The 18058-nt window shown below is 34.6% G+C and overlaps 1 long non-coding RNA gene across 1 annotated transcript; it reads right to left on the bottom strand.

The window, feature by feature from the left end:
- Positions 1 to 700: 700 nt before the first annotated feature.
- LOC134528298 (uncharacterized) lies at positions 701 to 7387 on the bottom strand. The gene is made up of 2 exons (XR_010074377.1): positions 7061 to 7387; positions 701 to 4738 (listed from the first exon to the last, which is right to left on the bottom strand). It is a non-coding gene; the product is annotated as an uncharacterized LOC134528298 (long non-coding RNA).
- Positions 7388 to 18058: the final 10671 nt, after the last annotated feature.

The raw sequence follows: 18058 nt of genomic DNA, 5'->3' as shown, positions 1-18058 counted from the left end.
GCCAGTTACATGCGGGCCTGTGACTCGCTCGCGACCATAGATAAAAGGGGGTAATATAGATAGATATCTGTCATAGAACAAGGTTTGACAAAGCCCACTAACGCTCCCGGAGGATGGGTCACGAACTAACCAAGATGGCGGATGCGGGGCGGGCTTTTCAAATTGATTTCATGGCGGGAAATTTGAAATTTGTACCTATTGTATTGTCCATGCACAAAAATTTTTATATTCCTATATATTTGATTTATAATATATATACACCAATATATCAAATATATACGTATATATGTGTATATATAAACTATATTCCCATATATAAAATATATACCAATATATATATTTGTAAATATATGTATACCTATATATTTATATATGAAAGTACATACAAATATGTTTATATATACAAACATACATATATATATAAACATATATATAAACATATATATACAAACATATACATATATATGGAAAAATATATACCTAGCACAGTCCCAAACTAAAGTAAATTTGCCTACTTTTAAATTGCATATATTTTTTTTTAATTACACATGGAACTTAATGTGTATATTTTCAATTGATAATACCCTGATTCTTTAAGTATAAAAATTTTGGGCACATTAACTATCAACTGTACTGTACATGCTACAATTGTACAATTAAAATAACTTGGCTGTGGTACAGGTAAACACAAAATGAATTATTTCATACAATAATTGGATTACTTTATTATTAACTTCCCTTTAATACAAAACTATTGAATTTTTCAAGGAAAAAAAATTAATCATGATAGGAATAGGTATTGCAACTTGCATCTGCAAGGAACACTTAAGTGAATATATCTGAAGAATAAAACAGGTTCAAACATTAAGCAATAGGAGAGTTTGATAACATAGCAAATATGCCTAATTAACCATATACAATGTATAAGTCTACATGCAGCTATATATTGACATCAGGGTAAATTATTATTAATAACAGATAAAATAATAAATAAATACAATGCTTTTCTTTACACAATTGACAAACATGAAAATCATAACTGTTGAGTGCAACAAGCAAAATTAAACAAGATTAAACATAAAACCCTTCCATACAAAAAAAACATAGCAAGCCACATTTCAATTGATTTAAATCTAAATCATTGAATACACAGAAAAAAATTGTTGCATCACATTGTACAAAAATGTTTGGACACTGAAAAGAATTGATAGCCTCCGGAACAGGTGTAGGTAGATTTGAAATAAACTATCCCTTCTGGAAATATTATTTCAACTAGGCCTACTATAAACTCCTTGAAAATTTTAAGAACTTAATGTAGCTGACATAAAAACCTATCTGTTCGGCAATATTAAAAAAAAATTGATTTGACTTTTTCACATATTCTATGCAAAGAAAATATTTTGAATGTTTATAACTTAATGCATCCAAGAAAGCATGTCTTAAAGAATGTCATAATATGCCTACTAAGGTAGTCATGCAATTATTTTTGATCTTCAAATAGGTACTGAAAGTAACCGTATTAAAAAGAGTAATGGAATTTTGTTTTTCTACCCTTGTTATTTTCATCCCTTGAAATAATGGTTTGTATTATAAAGAAAATAGTTTCAGACAAAAGTTTTATGTAAACATTTTAAGATTTATAAACAGTTTGAACGAACTTGAAAGTATGCCACTCTAAGGGAGTTATAATAATTATTATTATTATTTTTAATTCTACCCATTAATTTTTTCAACGCTTTGCAACAATGGTTCGTCTTATCAAAAATTGTTTGAGACTAAAGTTTTAGATAAAAAATATACGAAAAATACATCATTTGTACAAATTCAATGTTATGCCTACAAACGGGGTTATGATTTTTTTTTGTCAGCCAACCCTTGTTTTCAACCCCTTGCAGTTATGGTTGGTCAAATAAAAAACATATTTAGACAAAATATTTTGTTATTACTCCTACGAGTTTTAATACATTCAAACGGATGTAATATTTTCAATATTACAGGAGTTAGAACCATTTATTTGTTTTTTGAAAAACTTTCCCCATTTCTACCCCTTTGGTCGGATATTGCCTATTAACGAACACGACCAAGTTTTTTCACATTTATAATTTATGAATCAGTTTGGAATTGATTTGAGAAAAATTACAACAGTTATTGTGTCCACAAGAAAGTGAAAAAAAATATATATACAGTAAGTCCTCGGTTTACGTCGGGGTTACGTTCCTGAAAACCGCGACGTAAATAGAAACGACGCAAAATGAGCCATGTTTCATGCCACCGGCCGACCACGGCCCAAGGTCGGCCGGAAGCGCTGGCATACAGACGTGACAACGGGCAATTTTATCAGCAAATTACAACCGACAGCGTGGGAAACAAGTCCAACTAGTACTTCTCTGCTTTATAGAATGGTTATTTAACCAGCTGCTTTATTACCTTTATTGATTGAAATATAAAAACAGATATATAGTCGTTTGGAAGACATCTTATGAAGAAAAAATCATAAATTGCAGTGAGCTGATACTGTAGGCCTACTACAAACGCATTTAATCACGATAAAGTTAACAACGGCACGTTTAAAACTCCGGCCAACTCAATGATATCATAGCGACTGAAGTGTAGAGCTGTCCTGTAGCAAACCGTATGTATTTGTTACTGAGTAACGGGTGCGGCATCTAGTAACGAGTAACGAAACGTTACATACGAATGCATTTCGTTACTCACATTTTTCGTATGTTTTACGCATGCGCGCGCTTATTCATTACAAAGAACGATGTTTGTTTATTAAGAAAAGTATAATTTGGAAATTCGTCGTCCAAGTTTTTTACTGTTTATTAACGGTATTGTGTGTGTAGACAAAGTTTGAGATTGGAACAGAAACAACGTAAGAAAGTATTTTTTACAAATTATAAATATGTATGTTTTTGTTTTTTATTATCGTGTATTTTCACGTTTTTTGTTCTGATCTTAAAAGAGATATTATAATAAAGCTGCTCTAATGAGATTTTATTGTTTCTTGGTTAACAAAAGCTGTTAATTATCAAATACTTTTAATTGTTTATATTCGATTTATTATTATTTACGCGACGTCATACTGTACGCGTAGGAAATACGACTCGATTCATTGCTGTTACATAACATAGCATGTTATGCTGTATCAGAAGTAACGAGTAACGATACGAAAGTAACGAGTACTAATTGTTATAGTAACGAATACATACGGGTACACTTTTTTTAGTTACTTTTACACCTCTACTGAAGTGCCAAGGAGTTGGGACGAAAAGGGGTAGGAGAAAATGCTGTGTCGTTGCGGGAAGTAGATAACACTTCTACGTGCAAGATACGTGGGTGGCCGAGCGGGCGGGCTGGTTGTATTGCATCACCGCGCGGAGAGCAGGAAGCGTCCCTCATGATGTATGATAAGATAAGGCGGTGAACGTGTAGCTTACGCTACATAGCATAAATTAACTACTGAAGGAAACAAAGAATTGTAAACGAATTATATAAGGTGTTTTGGTTAAAATAAAGATTTACGGTCATTGTAAACGACGTTATTGTGAATCGGCGACAACTTAAATTGAAACATGAGTACTCAAACATTAGCGACGTTAATCCGAAACGACGTAAATAGAGGACTTACTGTATATACACACACAGACACACACAAACTTTTGTGTTGACGGTGGTTTTGGGGTCTATGGACCATGCAACAAAAAACTGTATAAAAATTTTCCTGAAGTCGCACCATGGTAAGGGCTACAATAGGTAGTATTTCTTTGAAATCTACCTAATAGTACCTACATGTAAGCCACTCAAATAACGAGGAATAATTACATTTTAAATGACAAGATCGTAGTGCCTTGACATTCTTCGCTTGGATTAATGAGTACCGTAAAATTTCAGTGCACACAATAGTAATACTGATTAAACAGGACCTCACCGACAGAACTCCAATAAGGATAGAAATATAAGATTCCAGAATCTCGGAATTTTAGGGTAGTATGGCAAATTTTGAGCACCATTATTCTCTAATTTAGTACCATTAAATTAATTTAAATTCTTGTAATTACATGGCAAAGCAAATTCTCCCTTCATCAACACACGTGACAAAAGAAGGATTGCATGTCGTCCTCTGGTAACAAAAGTAGCTATTACTATACTTCCAGATAAGCCGCCTCTTGGGGTGACTAAATTCATTATCACTAAAATAGCTAATAAAAATTCACTAAATTAATATAAATTAAATTTGATGTCAAAACTTGGCCCGCTGTCTATTCGTCTCATTGCGAGTTTTGATAGCAAGAAAGACTGGACAGAATCAAACCAAAATTCATACAACCCACCGCGGATTACGTAAACATAATTTCAACTAAATGAAAATACTAATACATAACACATAAAATAATTTATGACCAAATATGAAGACATTAAATCACACAAACATAATAAAATAATTAAATATTTGAACTAAAAATAAAATTGGCCATTCAGTGGTAGAAAATTCTGTAAACAATACACTAAAGTGTAATTTACATTTATTTAATCATAAGAATTATAAAAACTTAATTAAGACCATACAATATTTTGGCCTTTGGTGTAAGGTCATCAATTCTTTTTACATTTACAGAATGCAAAAGTGGTTTTACACATGCCCGTTTTCTTGCATTTGTTTCCATCATTTCCGATGGTTTTCTCTTTGCAATTCCAGTACGATTAGCATGCTCAGAAATGTGATCAACAGTCTGTCCTGGAACAAAAATGAACACAAAAACTGTTAAGAAAACAATGAATACCATAATTACCACGAGGGTTCATGTAAAAATAAGATTAATTTTATATACATAAACAACATAAATATTTCCTTAAGACATAGTTTCGACATTAAACACGTTTCACATTTTTCCACCAATACCCGACCTTTTGGATCGGAACACTCCAAATCAAAAAAGCGTTAAGTTTTAAAATTATCCAAAATTTTGTGTCTTTAAAACACCCCCCCCCCCCCCCAAAAAAAAAAACCACCCCTTACGATTTTCACTCCAACAGCATAGTTCTATGGCCCCTCCTACCCCACTATCCCTTAAGACTAAAGACTTAGGTTATCTAAATATTGTATTGTCAATGGCTCTTGCCACGAGTGCAAATTTTCCAGTCAATCATATGCCTTTAAGTTAACTTAGTTCCTTACAATAGCAAAGCATAATGGCTTCACGGCTATTGCTGCTGTATTTTTTACTAATATTTAGTATTTTATTATTAATAATTTATTTCTGGATTAATGATAGGTACCCCATGTCCTTTTCTGTACCACTGACAATGTGTATGCAAAATTTTATTTTTATTTTATTTAGTATTTTTATTCCTTTGATCCCACATGTAGTCAAGGCTCCGGGATATAGAACATGTCACGTTATACATGTAGTTCCCTTTACATACAAATATGTATGTGTGCAGACTAATATTTACATGATGCAAGTTACAAAAAAAAAGTACAGAACATGTTACACAATTTACCTGTATAGTGATATATGATACTTTATGCAAAACATGAAGCAGTTGTCATCACAAGTCCATTCAACAATTTAACAGTTCAATTTCTCTATTATCAATCAAATTAAAGAATTCCTTCAGAGAGTAGGTAGGATAATCTATAAGTATTTATTTTACTGTTTTTTTCTTTCTTTAATACTGGTAAACTGTTTATGTTAGTTATTTTCTGTGATATTCAGTTGTAAAGTTTTACTCCCATGTAATTTAGTCCATTTTCAAATAGCCTAGTGTTATGTTCGACTATACTCAATTTACTAGCATTTATAATGTTATATGTGTGAATATCTATTTTTTTTAATTGCTTTTTTACCTTACGAATGAATAAAAGGGTTCTCAGAATGTATTCATTTATGACAGTCAGCATTTTAAGATTTTTGAATTTTGGTCTATAGTGAGATGACTTTTTATCTTTAGTTATTATTCTAATAGCTCTTTTTGGTATTTTTACCATTTTATCAACTCCTACTGCATTGCCCCAGATTTCAATGTTATACGACATTACAGAGTGAAATTGGGCATAGTGAACTGTTTTCAAGGTTTCAAATTCTACCGTATCCGCTAATCGTCTTAACACATAATATGAACTACTGAGCCTGCTTTCTATTGAGTTAATATGATCATTGTATTTTAGTTTTTCATCTAAGTTTACACCCAGAAACTTTACCTTTGTGACTCCAGATATGACATTGTCGTTAAACTTCAAATTCATACTTTTATCACATGCTATACAACATTTATTACTAAAATTTATACAGTTTGTTAGCTTCAAACCAATTGTTTAGTTGTGAAATAAGTATTAGATTAGCTTTTGGTATGACATTATTTACATTATTTCCCTCCACTAATATTGAAGTTTCATCAGCAAAGAGAACTGTGCTCTCTTGTAAAATGTGAGAAGGCAAGTCATTAATGTACACTAAGAATAAGAGTGGACCTAGATTACTTCCTTGAGGAACTATGTTTAATGTCACTCCGGCCTGAGAGATCTAGTTTACTGTGTGATTTTATTTCAACTCTTTGTTTACAGTTTAGCAAGTATGAACTCAATAAATCATGCGCTTTACCTCTGATCCCATAATGAGTCAATTTTTCCAATAATATCGTGTGATTTACGAGATCGAAAGCTTTAGATAAATCACAAAAAATTCCCATTGCTGCATTACCGCCCTCCAAAGTTTCTAGAACTTGACTAGTAAAGTTGTGTACATATTGCGTTCAGCATTGATTGGTTTTTTTTGAAAGCCATATTGATTACTATTAAGAATTTCACAGTCTCTAAGGAATGATGATAGTCTACTATATAGCACTTTTTCAAATATTTTTCCAATAATTGGTAATAAGTAGGGATGGGTCGATTCGATTCTTCGATTCCTCGATACCACCGATTATTAAAAAATTTGGGTACTCAGTATCGGGTACTAAAAAAGGGCAAGGTAGGTTAGGAATCGGTTAAGTTAAGAAAATACAGTAGTAATATATTTTCGTCTGAACTTTACTTACTTATTTTAATATATCTTACCTGCCGTATGCGCATAAAATTCCTAATAATGCTCATTATTATTAAATATTAATTTTATACGAATAAAAATAAATAAAAACAATGTTACCGGGCATGTTTAACCTCTAATTAAAACTCCACGATCGAAGAACATTATTCCTCACTCATGTAATAGACGTAAATAAATTGTAAAAAGAGTTATTAATTTTATTTGCAGTTAAGAAAAGTCCATTGTTTTTTGTGAAGAAAGTGACGGTTATGAAACGAGATCACATCACGTGTCGTCACCAGTTTAGATGTGAGCCATTCAAGGATGATGGCCTCCACAAAATCTCTGGTGGCCATAAAATATAAAGTCAAGTCGAAACGTATCGATTCGTAGCGTACGGGACAAATTGTATAATGAAAGCAACAATCGATAATAAAGAATTCTCTGGCCATACCGCCAACAGAGGCTCGTGTTTATTTCTTGCAAAGGAAAACCGTAATAATTACTAGAAAAACACTTGAAAATAGTTTTAGCAAAACAATATTTGTGCCAAATAAATAGCATAAATGCGAAACAATTCACAGTTACCTCAATAGCACGACGGTGAATTACGCCGTAATTCACCGTCGTGCTATTGAGGTAACTGTGAATTGTTTCGCATTTATGCTATTTATTTGGCACAAATATTGTTTTGCTAAAACTATTTTCAAGTGTTTTGCTAGTTTGTTAGTAAAAAAATGTTCGCCGACGGTCGTTTCAAATTACGATGCGAATGTTCTGATATTGTATTAACATGTCTAAAGTTTGGGAACATTTTCGCATCAATAGTGAAAATGACAAATATGCAATTTGTAATAATGGTAGTGCGCAAATTTCACGGAGCGGTACTTATAAATCTACAACCAATTTAATGAAGCATTTGAAATCCCGGCACACATTACTACCAGAAAAAATAGTCTTTGAAGAAAAACAAACTTTTGTTTACAGCACTGTCACCAACTAAGTCAAAAGGTACCACAGAAAAAAGTAGTGCTACCTTTGAACCCATTTTGAACAAAGATGTTATGTTATCGGCGTTATCGCCTGTTAAAGAACCTTGTATAAATGTTGAACTTCTTTGTGCACAGCCTAGTACTTACTAGCAAACAAACTTTATGTGAAAATGCTTCTTCACTGGTAATTGAAAAAAAAAAAAAACCTCAACATTTAATCCTAAGTCTATAATTATCCTTCATACATGTTATTATCATTATGTAATGCATTCAATTCTTAAGTAGTTTTAATTATGTGACCAGAATTACCAGGAATCGCAAACTGGAATGACTCGGAATCGAGAATCGAAATTTAGGAATCGGTACTGGTATCGGAATCGATAAAAATGTGTACTCAACCCATCCCTAGTAATAAGCTAATGGGTCGATAATTGGCTACGTCCAGAGGATTTCCCTTTTTAAACACTGGTAGTATTTTAGCTTTTTTTAAGGCAATCTGGCATTGCACCTTCAAGGAAAGCTTCAATGATTAAGATTGATAATGGTTTTGCAATCTGATACACAGCAAGTTTAATAATTTTGTTTGATATACCATATATGTCTGTCGAGTTTGAGTTTTTCAACTGTTTTATGACTTTTATTACTTCTTTTATTGATGTAGGATGTAAATAAATAGTTTTCTTGTTAGAAGGGCACCTACTTTTCAAGTTCTCAATGGCTGTCATTAATTGAGTGTTGTTAGTTACATTTAGTGTGTCAGCTACATTTGTAAAGAACCTATTGAATTCTGATGCAATCTGATCACTATTGTGTATTACTTTACCATTTATTTCTAGTTTATTTACTTCATTTTCAGGTTTACAGTCCCTACCCAATTCAGAGTTGATTATTTTCCATGTTTCTTTTTTTAGCTTTATTGTGTGTCTGTATGATCTTGTTTAGAATGTATTTCCTCTTTGCTAGCCTTATGATACTTCTATAAATTTTTTTGTAGTTCTTAATATAATAATGTTACATGTTGATAGTCTGACATTGTGTTTTATTTAGTAAAAATGTAGGATTTTTAGTTTTTTTACTTGATATGAAAATCCCTTTGGTTATCCATGGTTTAGCCTTACTGTCTTTCCTAACTTGTTTTATTGGCATTGATGCATTTATAATGTTTATCAATTTGTTAGTTAAAAGATTAAATGTATTATATTAGTATGGATACACATAAACATTAACATAAAGAAACTATTTATTTTAAAATTACAGAAAATTAGGAAGTAATATTACAATTTGGTGACTACTGCTAAATTTGAAATAATGAGATACCCAGTGGCACTAAGTAATGTAAATAATAATTAATAGCCTACTGCCTGCATAAAATTACATAATTCTCAAATTTCACTATGTGCAGGGTTTTATATGAAATATTTTGTGGTTGTTAAATACACATGTGAGATACCCTATTGCTAAAGGCTACTTTCGTGCGATTAATAGGTACTTAAACATTTGAACACTTGTACCTAATACAATGGTACTAAATTACTTGAATGTTTAGGAATTTGGTACCGTTTTAAATTGACTGATATCTATCCTGAATTACCTATGATTAGATGAACAATTAAAACATGATAAAGATAATAAGTTGTACGTACCTGCATTTACTTCCAAAGCACACGAAGAACTGTCAGTTGAAATATTTGCAGCATTCTCATCTGCAGTAGGCACAGGATCTGTTTGGAAATGACATTTCAGATACCTATTGCCATTCTTAAATTTATTTGAAAATTACAGAAAATTAGGAAGTAATATTACAATTTAGTGACTACTGCTAAATTTGTAACCATGAGATACCCAGTGGCACTAAGTAATGTAAAACATCCATTTCACATAACTACTGCAAAAATAGGGCCTAATGCATTATTAAAAGTGATTAATTACCTGTAAAAAATTTATAACTTCTTAGTAAAAAAAATCTCTCATGACAATATACACATGCTATTAGGTAGTGGACATGTTAATAATGTACACTGATTTTTTGTTTCAAAGTAAAGAGAACACAGTTATTTTAAAATAAATTTTTTAATATTGTAAAGATAGGATTTAAATACTTAAGTTACCATAGTTAGTTATAGGTTTCAAACCTATTGGTATATTCACATTGTTGATTAAATAGATACCTACTTAAATTGTCAATAGGGCCTAAATTGTGAAATGAGTACTCATTGCACTACACTGGTAAAACCTGACTTCAATGAATTTGCATGAAGAAATAGATAGCTGCTATTTGTATTACATTTGTGAGGTAATGAAAAGATGGCTCATTTCCCTGTAGGTTAGTAGTGCAATATTTCAAGTGATTATCACAAAGCGAAAGGTTTGGTGGTCGTAGGTCGGCTGGTACAAATATTTAGCTTATTATATATAAGTAAATTAAAGGTGGAGGATATTGTTAAGGAGACTAAAATTCTACACGGTCTACTTTGTTTTGCGATAGTGGTATATCAGTTGTGTGAATTAAGAATTTTAGTGCGTCAAAATTTGTGTTATTATGGAATAGAAAAAAAAAGGCTCATCCAGTCTAGTATATTGGCGAAGACGGGAGTTAAATAATTACTGTAATGAAAATTCTAGATAACATTTTAATCAGTATCATGAAATAGAAAACAGTCCCACCCAGTCTATTATTTTTTTGTGATACAAATATTTATTAATTCTCTGAAAGCAAGACTTTTGATATTTTTTTTAATCGGAGTAGAATAGAGTCCCTCCCGGTCAATTAAATTATGTGATGAAATTATTTATTTATTTTAAAGTAGATAATTCAATAAAAAATATTCGCAGTATCGTCAACTAGAACACTGACCCACCCAGTCAATTTTATTTGCGGTAACGGTGGTATCGTAAAATGGAATAGAGTGGCCGGGATTGTATTCTATCTAGTAATCGATACCGGAAAAATATATTGGAAAAAAAAATGTGTGAAAAAAATAGTGTGTTTACAGTTCCCTGCCCAAAGCCCCCATATTCCTGCGCATGTCCCAAAAGAAAGTAGGGTGGTAATGACGCAAGCGATGCCATCTTGGTGACGTCATTAATATTATTTTGGTATCACAAAGTGATAGTCCCAATTACAGTCGACTTATGGGCATCAAGTAGACAGCAGCATGCACATACACTTAAGTTATCTAAAGTATGGTTAAGGTATGCCATGTTTGTTATCATGCTGGATGGGCTAACATAGTAGTAACTTTCCATTGCATTAATGTGGGAATAGACTAGCGGCCCTATGACATGAATTTTTATGTAGGTAATGCATACAAAAATAAGTTATTGGTTATAAAATTAACAATTTATTCATTCACAGTATTCGAGTACTGCACACATGAATATTCATAATACTGTAATTCCTGGTATCGAAGTGAATGAGTTTATTTTGTAGTATATATAGAATGTACACAAAATCCTTACCTGGCAATCCCAAAGTTGGTACAGAATTTGCATTCAGTCGCGCAGTCATTCCAGTAAGATCTAATATTTTTTATGCCGGACACCTTTGGGTGGGCTCTGTAATTTTCGGCTCAGAGCCTAACCCCCCTCCCATTCTCTAGAGATCCCGCGCGTATGATATACTGACGATATCCCGCGCTGAAGGGACAAGGGACTTTGGTGCGCCTCCTGGCTGACTGGTACCTCTTGTAGCTGCGATCTTCGACGAATTATCGGTATCGCATCTTTTATTATGTAGTCTTCTCAGACTATAGGGATGAAGTCCCTATCTGAAAATTTAGGTTAACCAGTCAGTAGATTAGTAAAAAGTAGAGAATCTTAGTATTTTTTTTATATATATTTTTTCTTAAATCATGAAGACTTCCGCGTCTACCGCGCATCGTGGTTCGGGTTTTCGGAAACGAGACACCCTCTCCTGAGCGCCAGGACCAACACCCTGTTCTGGTAAGTCTTGACGTCATCCCCCTTTTCATTTCCCTTTATTGGCCTTTTGCACCATTTAAGTATACTGTCTGGAAACAGGTCTGATTCTTTGGAATTTGGACTTCTGTTTCAGACAGGGTTCCAAGTTTGGGACAACCAAAATCCTCTGCCAGAACCTCTAGAGTCGGATCCTGAGCAGAACCCACCATCTTTAGGCCTACTACCTCGATCACCGTCAACCTACAGCCTCGGGTGATACCCGCATCATTCAATCATTTTCTTTACGAACTCAAAAATAGTCTAACCCAGTTAAGACAGCGGACAGTTAAAGCAGTTCGAGGAGAGGAATTCATATGATGTATTGCAAGGACTATATGTACAACCTTTAAAGTTAGTGATATTAATTTCATTCATTTCTTTATATATTGTAAATTTTGTTAAACATTTAGGGCCGGCCCTCTCGTAACTAAAGTTAAAGAATATAATATAATAAGTGTAATTGTGAGGAATTTATGTAAGATCACTTATCAATGAAAAACAGATGTTACAAAGGAAAATTTAATCTATAAAAAAAGAAAGAAAAATGATTAATAAAATAAGGAAGTCTATAGATGTAACTGTTGTTTTTATTTAGTTAATCTATAATAACGATCCCTTTCCTCCCAAGTGTTTATAGAGAGTCTCTAAATTTTCTTTGTTTACTCCTAGTGTTGCCTCTGATGTTGACTTTTGATAGTTATTAAATGAGGGCCCCAGTATTCAGAGTTTCCAAATCTTTTTACCTACTTATTTAATTTTTCTTTAAGACACTTGGGGTATTACAACACAAAACACTGCTTACAAATTACTATAACATTTAAAAATCATAGAAATAAACCACCCATTATTTGGCTAAATGGCAATAATTATTTACTATCATATTTTTGTTGCATGTATTAAGTCTACACCAAAAATATTTACTGTTCTTCCATTAATCTCATTTAATGTTGCAGTACGCAGTATCGCAAAATGCTAACTGTTGCTACTACAATCACAACATGTTTATACTCTACACATGATTAAAATAACTGAATATAAAGAAACATGAAATTTCATTTCTCTTGTGACTAGGCCTACTACATTCATTACCATATATATCCAATAAATTAACATTCATTAGTGTTTTCATAATTGTTTTACTGTTTTTCAAAAGCCTTTAACACTGTGATTCATATGTCTACATACCTGAGGAACATTGAGCTAAGTGCTGTAACTATTTTGTTACCACTTTTTGTGTTTATAATTTTTTTTAATTAATGTGTGTAGGTACTATATTTTTACATTTCATAAATGTTATTAAAACACCAAACTCTTTGTGATGTGTGATGCATACAATATTTCCAATCTTTTATGTAACTGAATGTTTGACAAAAATTAAAAAAAAAGTGAAATGTGAAATCTGTGAATACTTGAAGAACAGTGTACCTTTAAATAAGATAAGATACCAAAAATATTGAGCTTAACAAATTATACATATACTTACCAGGCTTTAACCTCGGCTCTCGGTGAACCGAAATCAAGGACATCTCGCTGGTCGGCGAAAGGTCTGCCTCCGCCATCTCGTGGCGAAGATGCCAACTACTGCGAGTACGGAGGTTTCTAGTGGCCGCCACCACTCCTCTCTCTATTTTCCTTTTAGCCCGACAGGGTATGAACCAGCTGGACCCATAAGTGCCAGGCTCACGCTAGTTCCTCTTGCGGGACTTTTGTGAACTAACCCCGAGTCTGTTTCGCCTGTGCCCCAACAGAGTGCGCTGCTTTCAGAGCACGACAAGTTACCTCCGATACCCCTTAAGTTAGGCTACCAGCCACCTTTGTTATTTTTTTCTTTCGGTCGGTGGAGCAATCTCGACCACCACTTCCGGCCTGTTCCCGCACTTACTAGGCCTCCGGGTCCCTAGCGCGAGTTTTAACTACATGCAGCCCAAAGGGACGATTGATTTGTCCTTCTGCCGTCACCGTGGTAGTTTCTTTACGGTGCTTCTCACCCGCGACCCCTTTCGTGCAGCAGTCTTGCAGCGACTAGCTTAAGGGATGTGATCCCAGGGAGTCTAGGAGTGATCCCTACTTTATTTATTTTCTAGATTGATATTCAATTTAGTTCCGATTACTATGTAATTTGTAGCATGACCGCGCGTGGCTCCTGCGAATGTTAGTGCATCTCCAGAGGGAGCTATTTTCATCATTCTACCCCCAGAATGGTAATTGGGAAATTCTACTCCTTTTCGCCTATAGTTGACTTTCTACTTAACTTTTGCCCTGGTTTGCACAATCCCAGTTTCTTATCACCTTTATTTCTATTCTTAACCACTGGACCTCCTTTTTCTTTTGGCTCCAGTGGGGTACGAGAGATGGTCCAAGAGCTCAGGTTTTTCTTTGGCTCAAGTTCATCGCTAAATTCAGCTAAATTTACATGCTTCCTTCTTGAATGTGCATGAATTCCACGTCTCTCTCCTGCCGCCTAACCTTTGAGCCGTCACCTCTTCTCCTCGCTTCTAGTCATCGCCAGTGAACAGTCAACAATATCAGATATTGTTAAATCAGAAATAGTTACCTAAATTATACATAGTCCCGCTCTGGTTGGCCTAACAAATATTTAACCATAAACAATCCTAGTTAAATTTGTATTTATGGTACAATTAACAATCTATTTGTAATCTAAGTTTTGACGGCCGGGGCCCCAGTGACTTTGCTCTGTGTAATTTTGTAATTCTTGAAACTATCAAAAGAAAATAATGAAAACTATAACTAACAATAAAAAGGGTAATCTTTAAGCAAACCTCTTCGTTTTAATTTCTTCAAATACAATCCATTTTCTACTTCCTCTTGTGAGAAGTAAGTTTCCTTTTTTTTTAATGTTTCTCCCTTGTGTACCTCTGAGTATACTGTAGTGTCATTCGCCCACTCAAAGCAGCTCCCAGGGCTTTTATAACCAAATTAAAATAAAGCTCTCTTTAACTACACAAGGGCAGTGACACCCTGAAGCGAAGAGCTGGATGAAAGACTCTTGGAGTGCACAGAACACTGGTAACGTCACCACGAGAAGTGCGACTGCACACCAGTGCCATCACGGAACACTACGCAACCTGTTAGCAGTAAAAAGACAAGGCTCTCAACACAGCTTACTGTGACTAGGCTCGTCGAGTGGTTAGGGCAGAGGTGAAAAATCTCAAGAGCCTGGGCATCAGTAGGGCCCCAGTTGAGTTTTGATATAGTTGATAGAATTCATATGAAATGAACAAGCTATGTGATACGTGCAGATTATATTATTTTGTCGAGTGCTGGTTGAAACAGACAGCCCACACTTTTTTTGTTGTTTTTAGATTGGAGGATTTTCTTCTAGAAGAAATTATCAGGTGAATGTGATGTAGTGCTTGTATTTTACACAAAGCAGTGCACCCACAAATATGAAAATAAACTAGTACAATAATTGTCCAATGGCAAAAATACACCCCAGTCCCTGGGTGACTTCATCCGACTGTTCACGATGCCAGAGATGCGGCCCCACAGCTGGAGGTACCCAGCCAAATCAAAGTGTTGTTATTGCAGTGGGCGGCATCATTCCAGCCACAGAAGCATTACAGATGACTGTTTAAACTGCACCCTCTGCAGTAGAAACTACCATTGTTGCATATGGTGTAGTGTTGGCGGGGAATTATGGAGCACGCTCCAGTACTGCTACAACCAGTAGCAGCTAAGCTCCGTCACTGGTTGTGGTTACTATTACAAGCAACGATGCTGGTATAGTGGAAGGGAGCAAACTACTCTTTACAGAAGCATGACTGTTTTTTTTCCCCATGGACCTCGGTGGTTGAGTGGTCAGATCACTTGTGTGCCACCAAGGTGATCCAGGTTTCATTCCTAGCTGAGTGAAGTCCAGAGTTCTTGCAAGTGGAAATTGTGGTGGACTTTGCAGCAACACTGTGCGTTTTCTCAGGGTATTCCTTCTCCCCCTCATACATTAGGCCTATGCTACATTCTTGTATCATCCCTCTTCGCCTCTAATGATCTTGACGCCAAAGACATGTTATGGGCTAGTTTATTCATTAAACTGCTTTAGGAGGAGGGGGGATGGGCTGGAGATGCTATAGTGTCTTATCCTTGGTTTGCAGTGTTCATTTAAATGGGCATTCACTCTCTTTTTCCAATGCATGGTTTCTTCCATTTACACTGCGCTTTTTTCAGTGTGCTCTGTTGCCAGGTATACACCAGAGAGCACACAATTTTTTGACACGACTTTGTAATGTAATGAATGGCTTGGAAATTGTACATTTTCTTTGCTGCATTTTTTAATTTTAAGGAAATGTAATTTAAAGATGCCATCTTGGTTTCAACTGTTTTTGTAAACAACTTTTTGTATCATTTTATATTAAAAAGTTTGGCTCTTTTGAGCAAAACAATACTTAAATGGAAGACATTATTATTGTTAGTGACTTGCTACAAATGATTTCTACTGTGAAATAATAATTGGTGTTTAGATTTGAATTATTTTTTCTGTTAACAAAATCACCAAATAATAAAATTTAAAATATACTAAACCCTGTTATAATCATTGCTATTATACTAAATAAGAATAGTACGTTAACAAGCTAGGTAGCACCAATCTGGCAACAGTGGTCGCCATTTACTCTGTACAGCAACCTAAGCATGATGAAGACTATACAAAGCACTTTGGTTCTACTCCATTTAGCACTACGTCACCGTTAGTTGCACAGAGTACAAGAAGGAGACATAAAGTTGCCTTCCCACAGACGCTCGCAAGCTGCTCGATTAGAAATCACGCCAAGCGAACGAATGGAACAACCTTGCCCAAGAGTGGCAGCCCAACATATCTGCACAGCCAGCCCCATCAAGGCATGTACATGGTATTCAGCAGGAAGCAGGGTGTCTACTCCCTAACCACAGCAGCCAGCTCATACCTACAATAGGTTTGCTGTGCTGTCTGAAGACTTTAATTTTCCAACACTTGCAAAGGGAAACTGACATCAATGGCAAAAAAGGCGGCAGGGGAAGGGGAAGTATGACTCATAACCTGATGCATTTTTACAAATGGGGTAAAGTTAACATATTCATGTTAAAATGAATAAAATATATTTTAACTGCTTCTTGGCTTCTGAGTTGAAGCTATGTTTGTATAACTGATGACAGATATGCCTGATGTTTTAGCATGCCTTGTTGCAGTCATTCTCAAGGCGATTTGACAACTGAAGGTCTTGTGTTTTGGCAGCATAGTACTGACGTAGGGCCATTCATTCTGAGCTGAGCCATGATGGTGTTACGTAGTGTACATTCATAATCACAGGTTGGATGAGTATAACAAGCTAAAATCAACAAAGGTCCAAAAAATTTTTTTTGAGTTGGGGAAGAACTGCGAAAGGATATCACTCATGTTTCAATTACCTCCCCCACTCCATTCTCATCTATAATCAGGTGGTCGATGGTGTTGCCCATCCCAGATTTGGAAGACTTTTCACGCAAGAAGGGCACAGCCATACTCTACCCGCTACTGGGTCCACTGCTTCACCCCGAGATGACTAATTTCAGGCACCTTAATATTCAGCAGCACATGTTTGAAAAGTACATAAAATAAAACACCATTTAATACAATTTCTTGGACATACAACATTGCAGTTTTGCACCGTTTGACATGTAAAAAAATTCAAGAATGCTAATAACGAAATAAATATTAAAAACAAACCCAATGAGAACAAGTCTAATTGAGCTATGTCAAACAGATAAACCCAAAGTTATACCTAAACAGGTACATATTATGGACAGCACAAGCAAAGACAAACACAGAGGGCTAACAATGACCAAACAGTTTCAACGATAACAGCAAATTCAGGCAGACAACATAACCTCGACAATGCAACAAATATACGAACATGACGAGGAAGATAAACAGATATTCTGGACATCATTGACAAACACAGACCGATTAGTCATTGTGTTGTCTATAATCTGTTAATCTTCATCGTTGTGATGGTATATTTGCTGGGTTGAACAGGTTTTGTTGTCTGCCTGCATTTACTGTAACAGTTTAAACAGTTTCATCATTTTTAGCCCACTGCGTTCGTC

The sequence above is a fragment of the Bacillus rossius genome, chromosome 1 (genome assembly GCF_032445375.1).
Source record: "Bacillus rossius redtenbacheri isolate Brsri chromosome 1, Brsri_v3, whole genome shotgun sequence".
Lineage (NCBI taxonomy): Eukaryota > Metazoa > Arthropoda > Insecta > Phasmatodea > Bacillidae > Bacillus > Bacillus rossius.
This window is presented reverse-complemented; position numbering and strand designations above follow the sequence as displayed.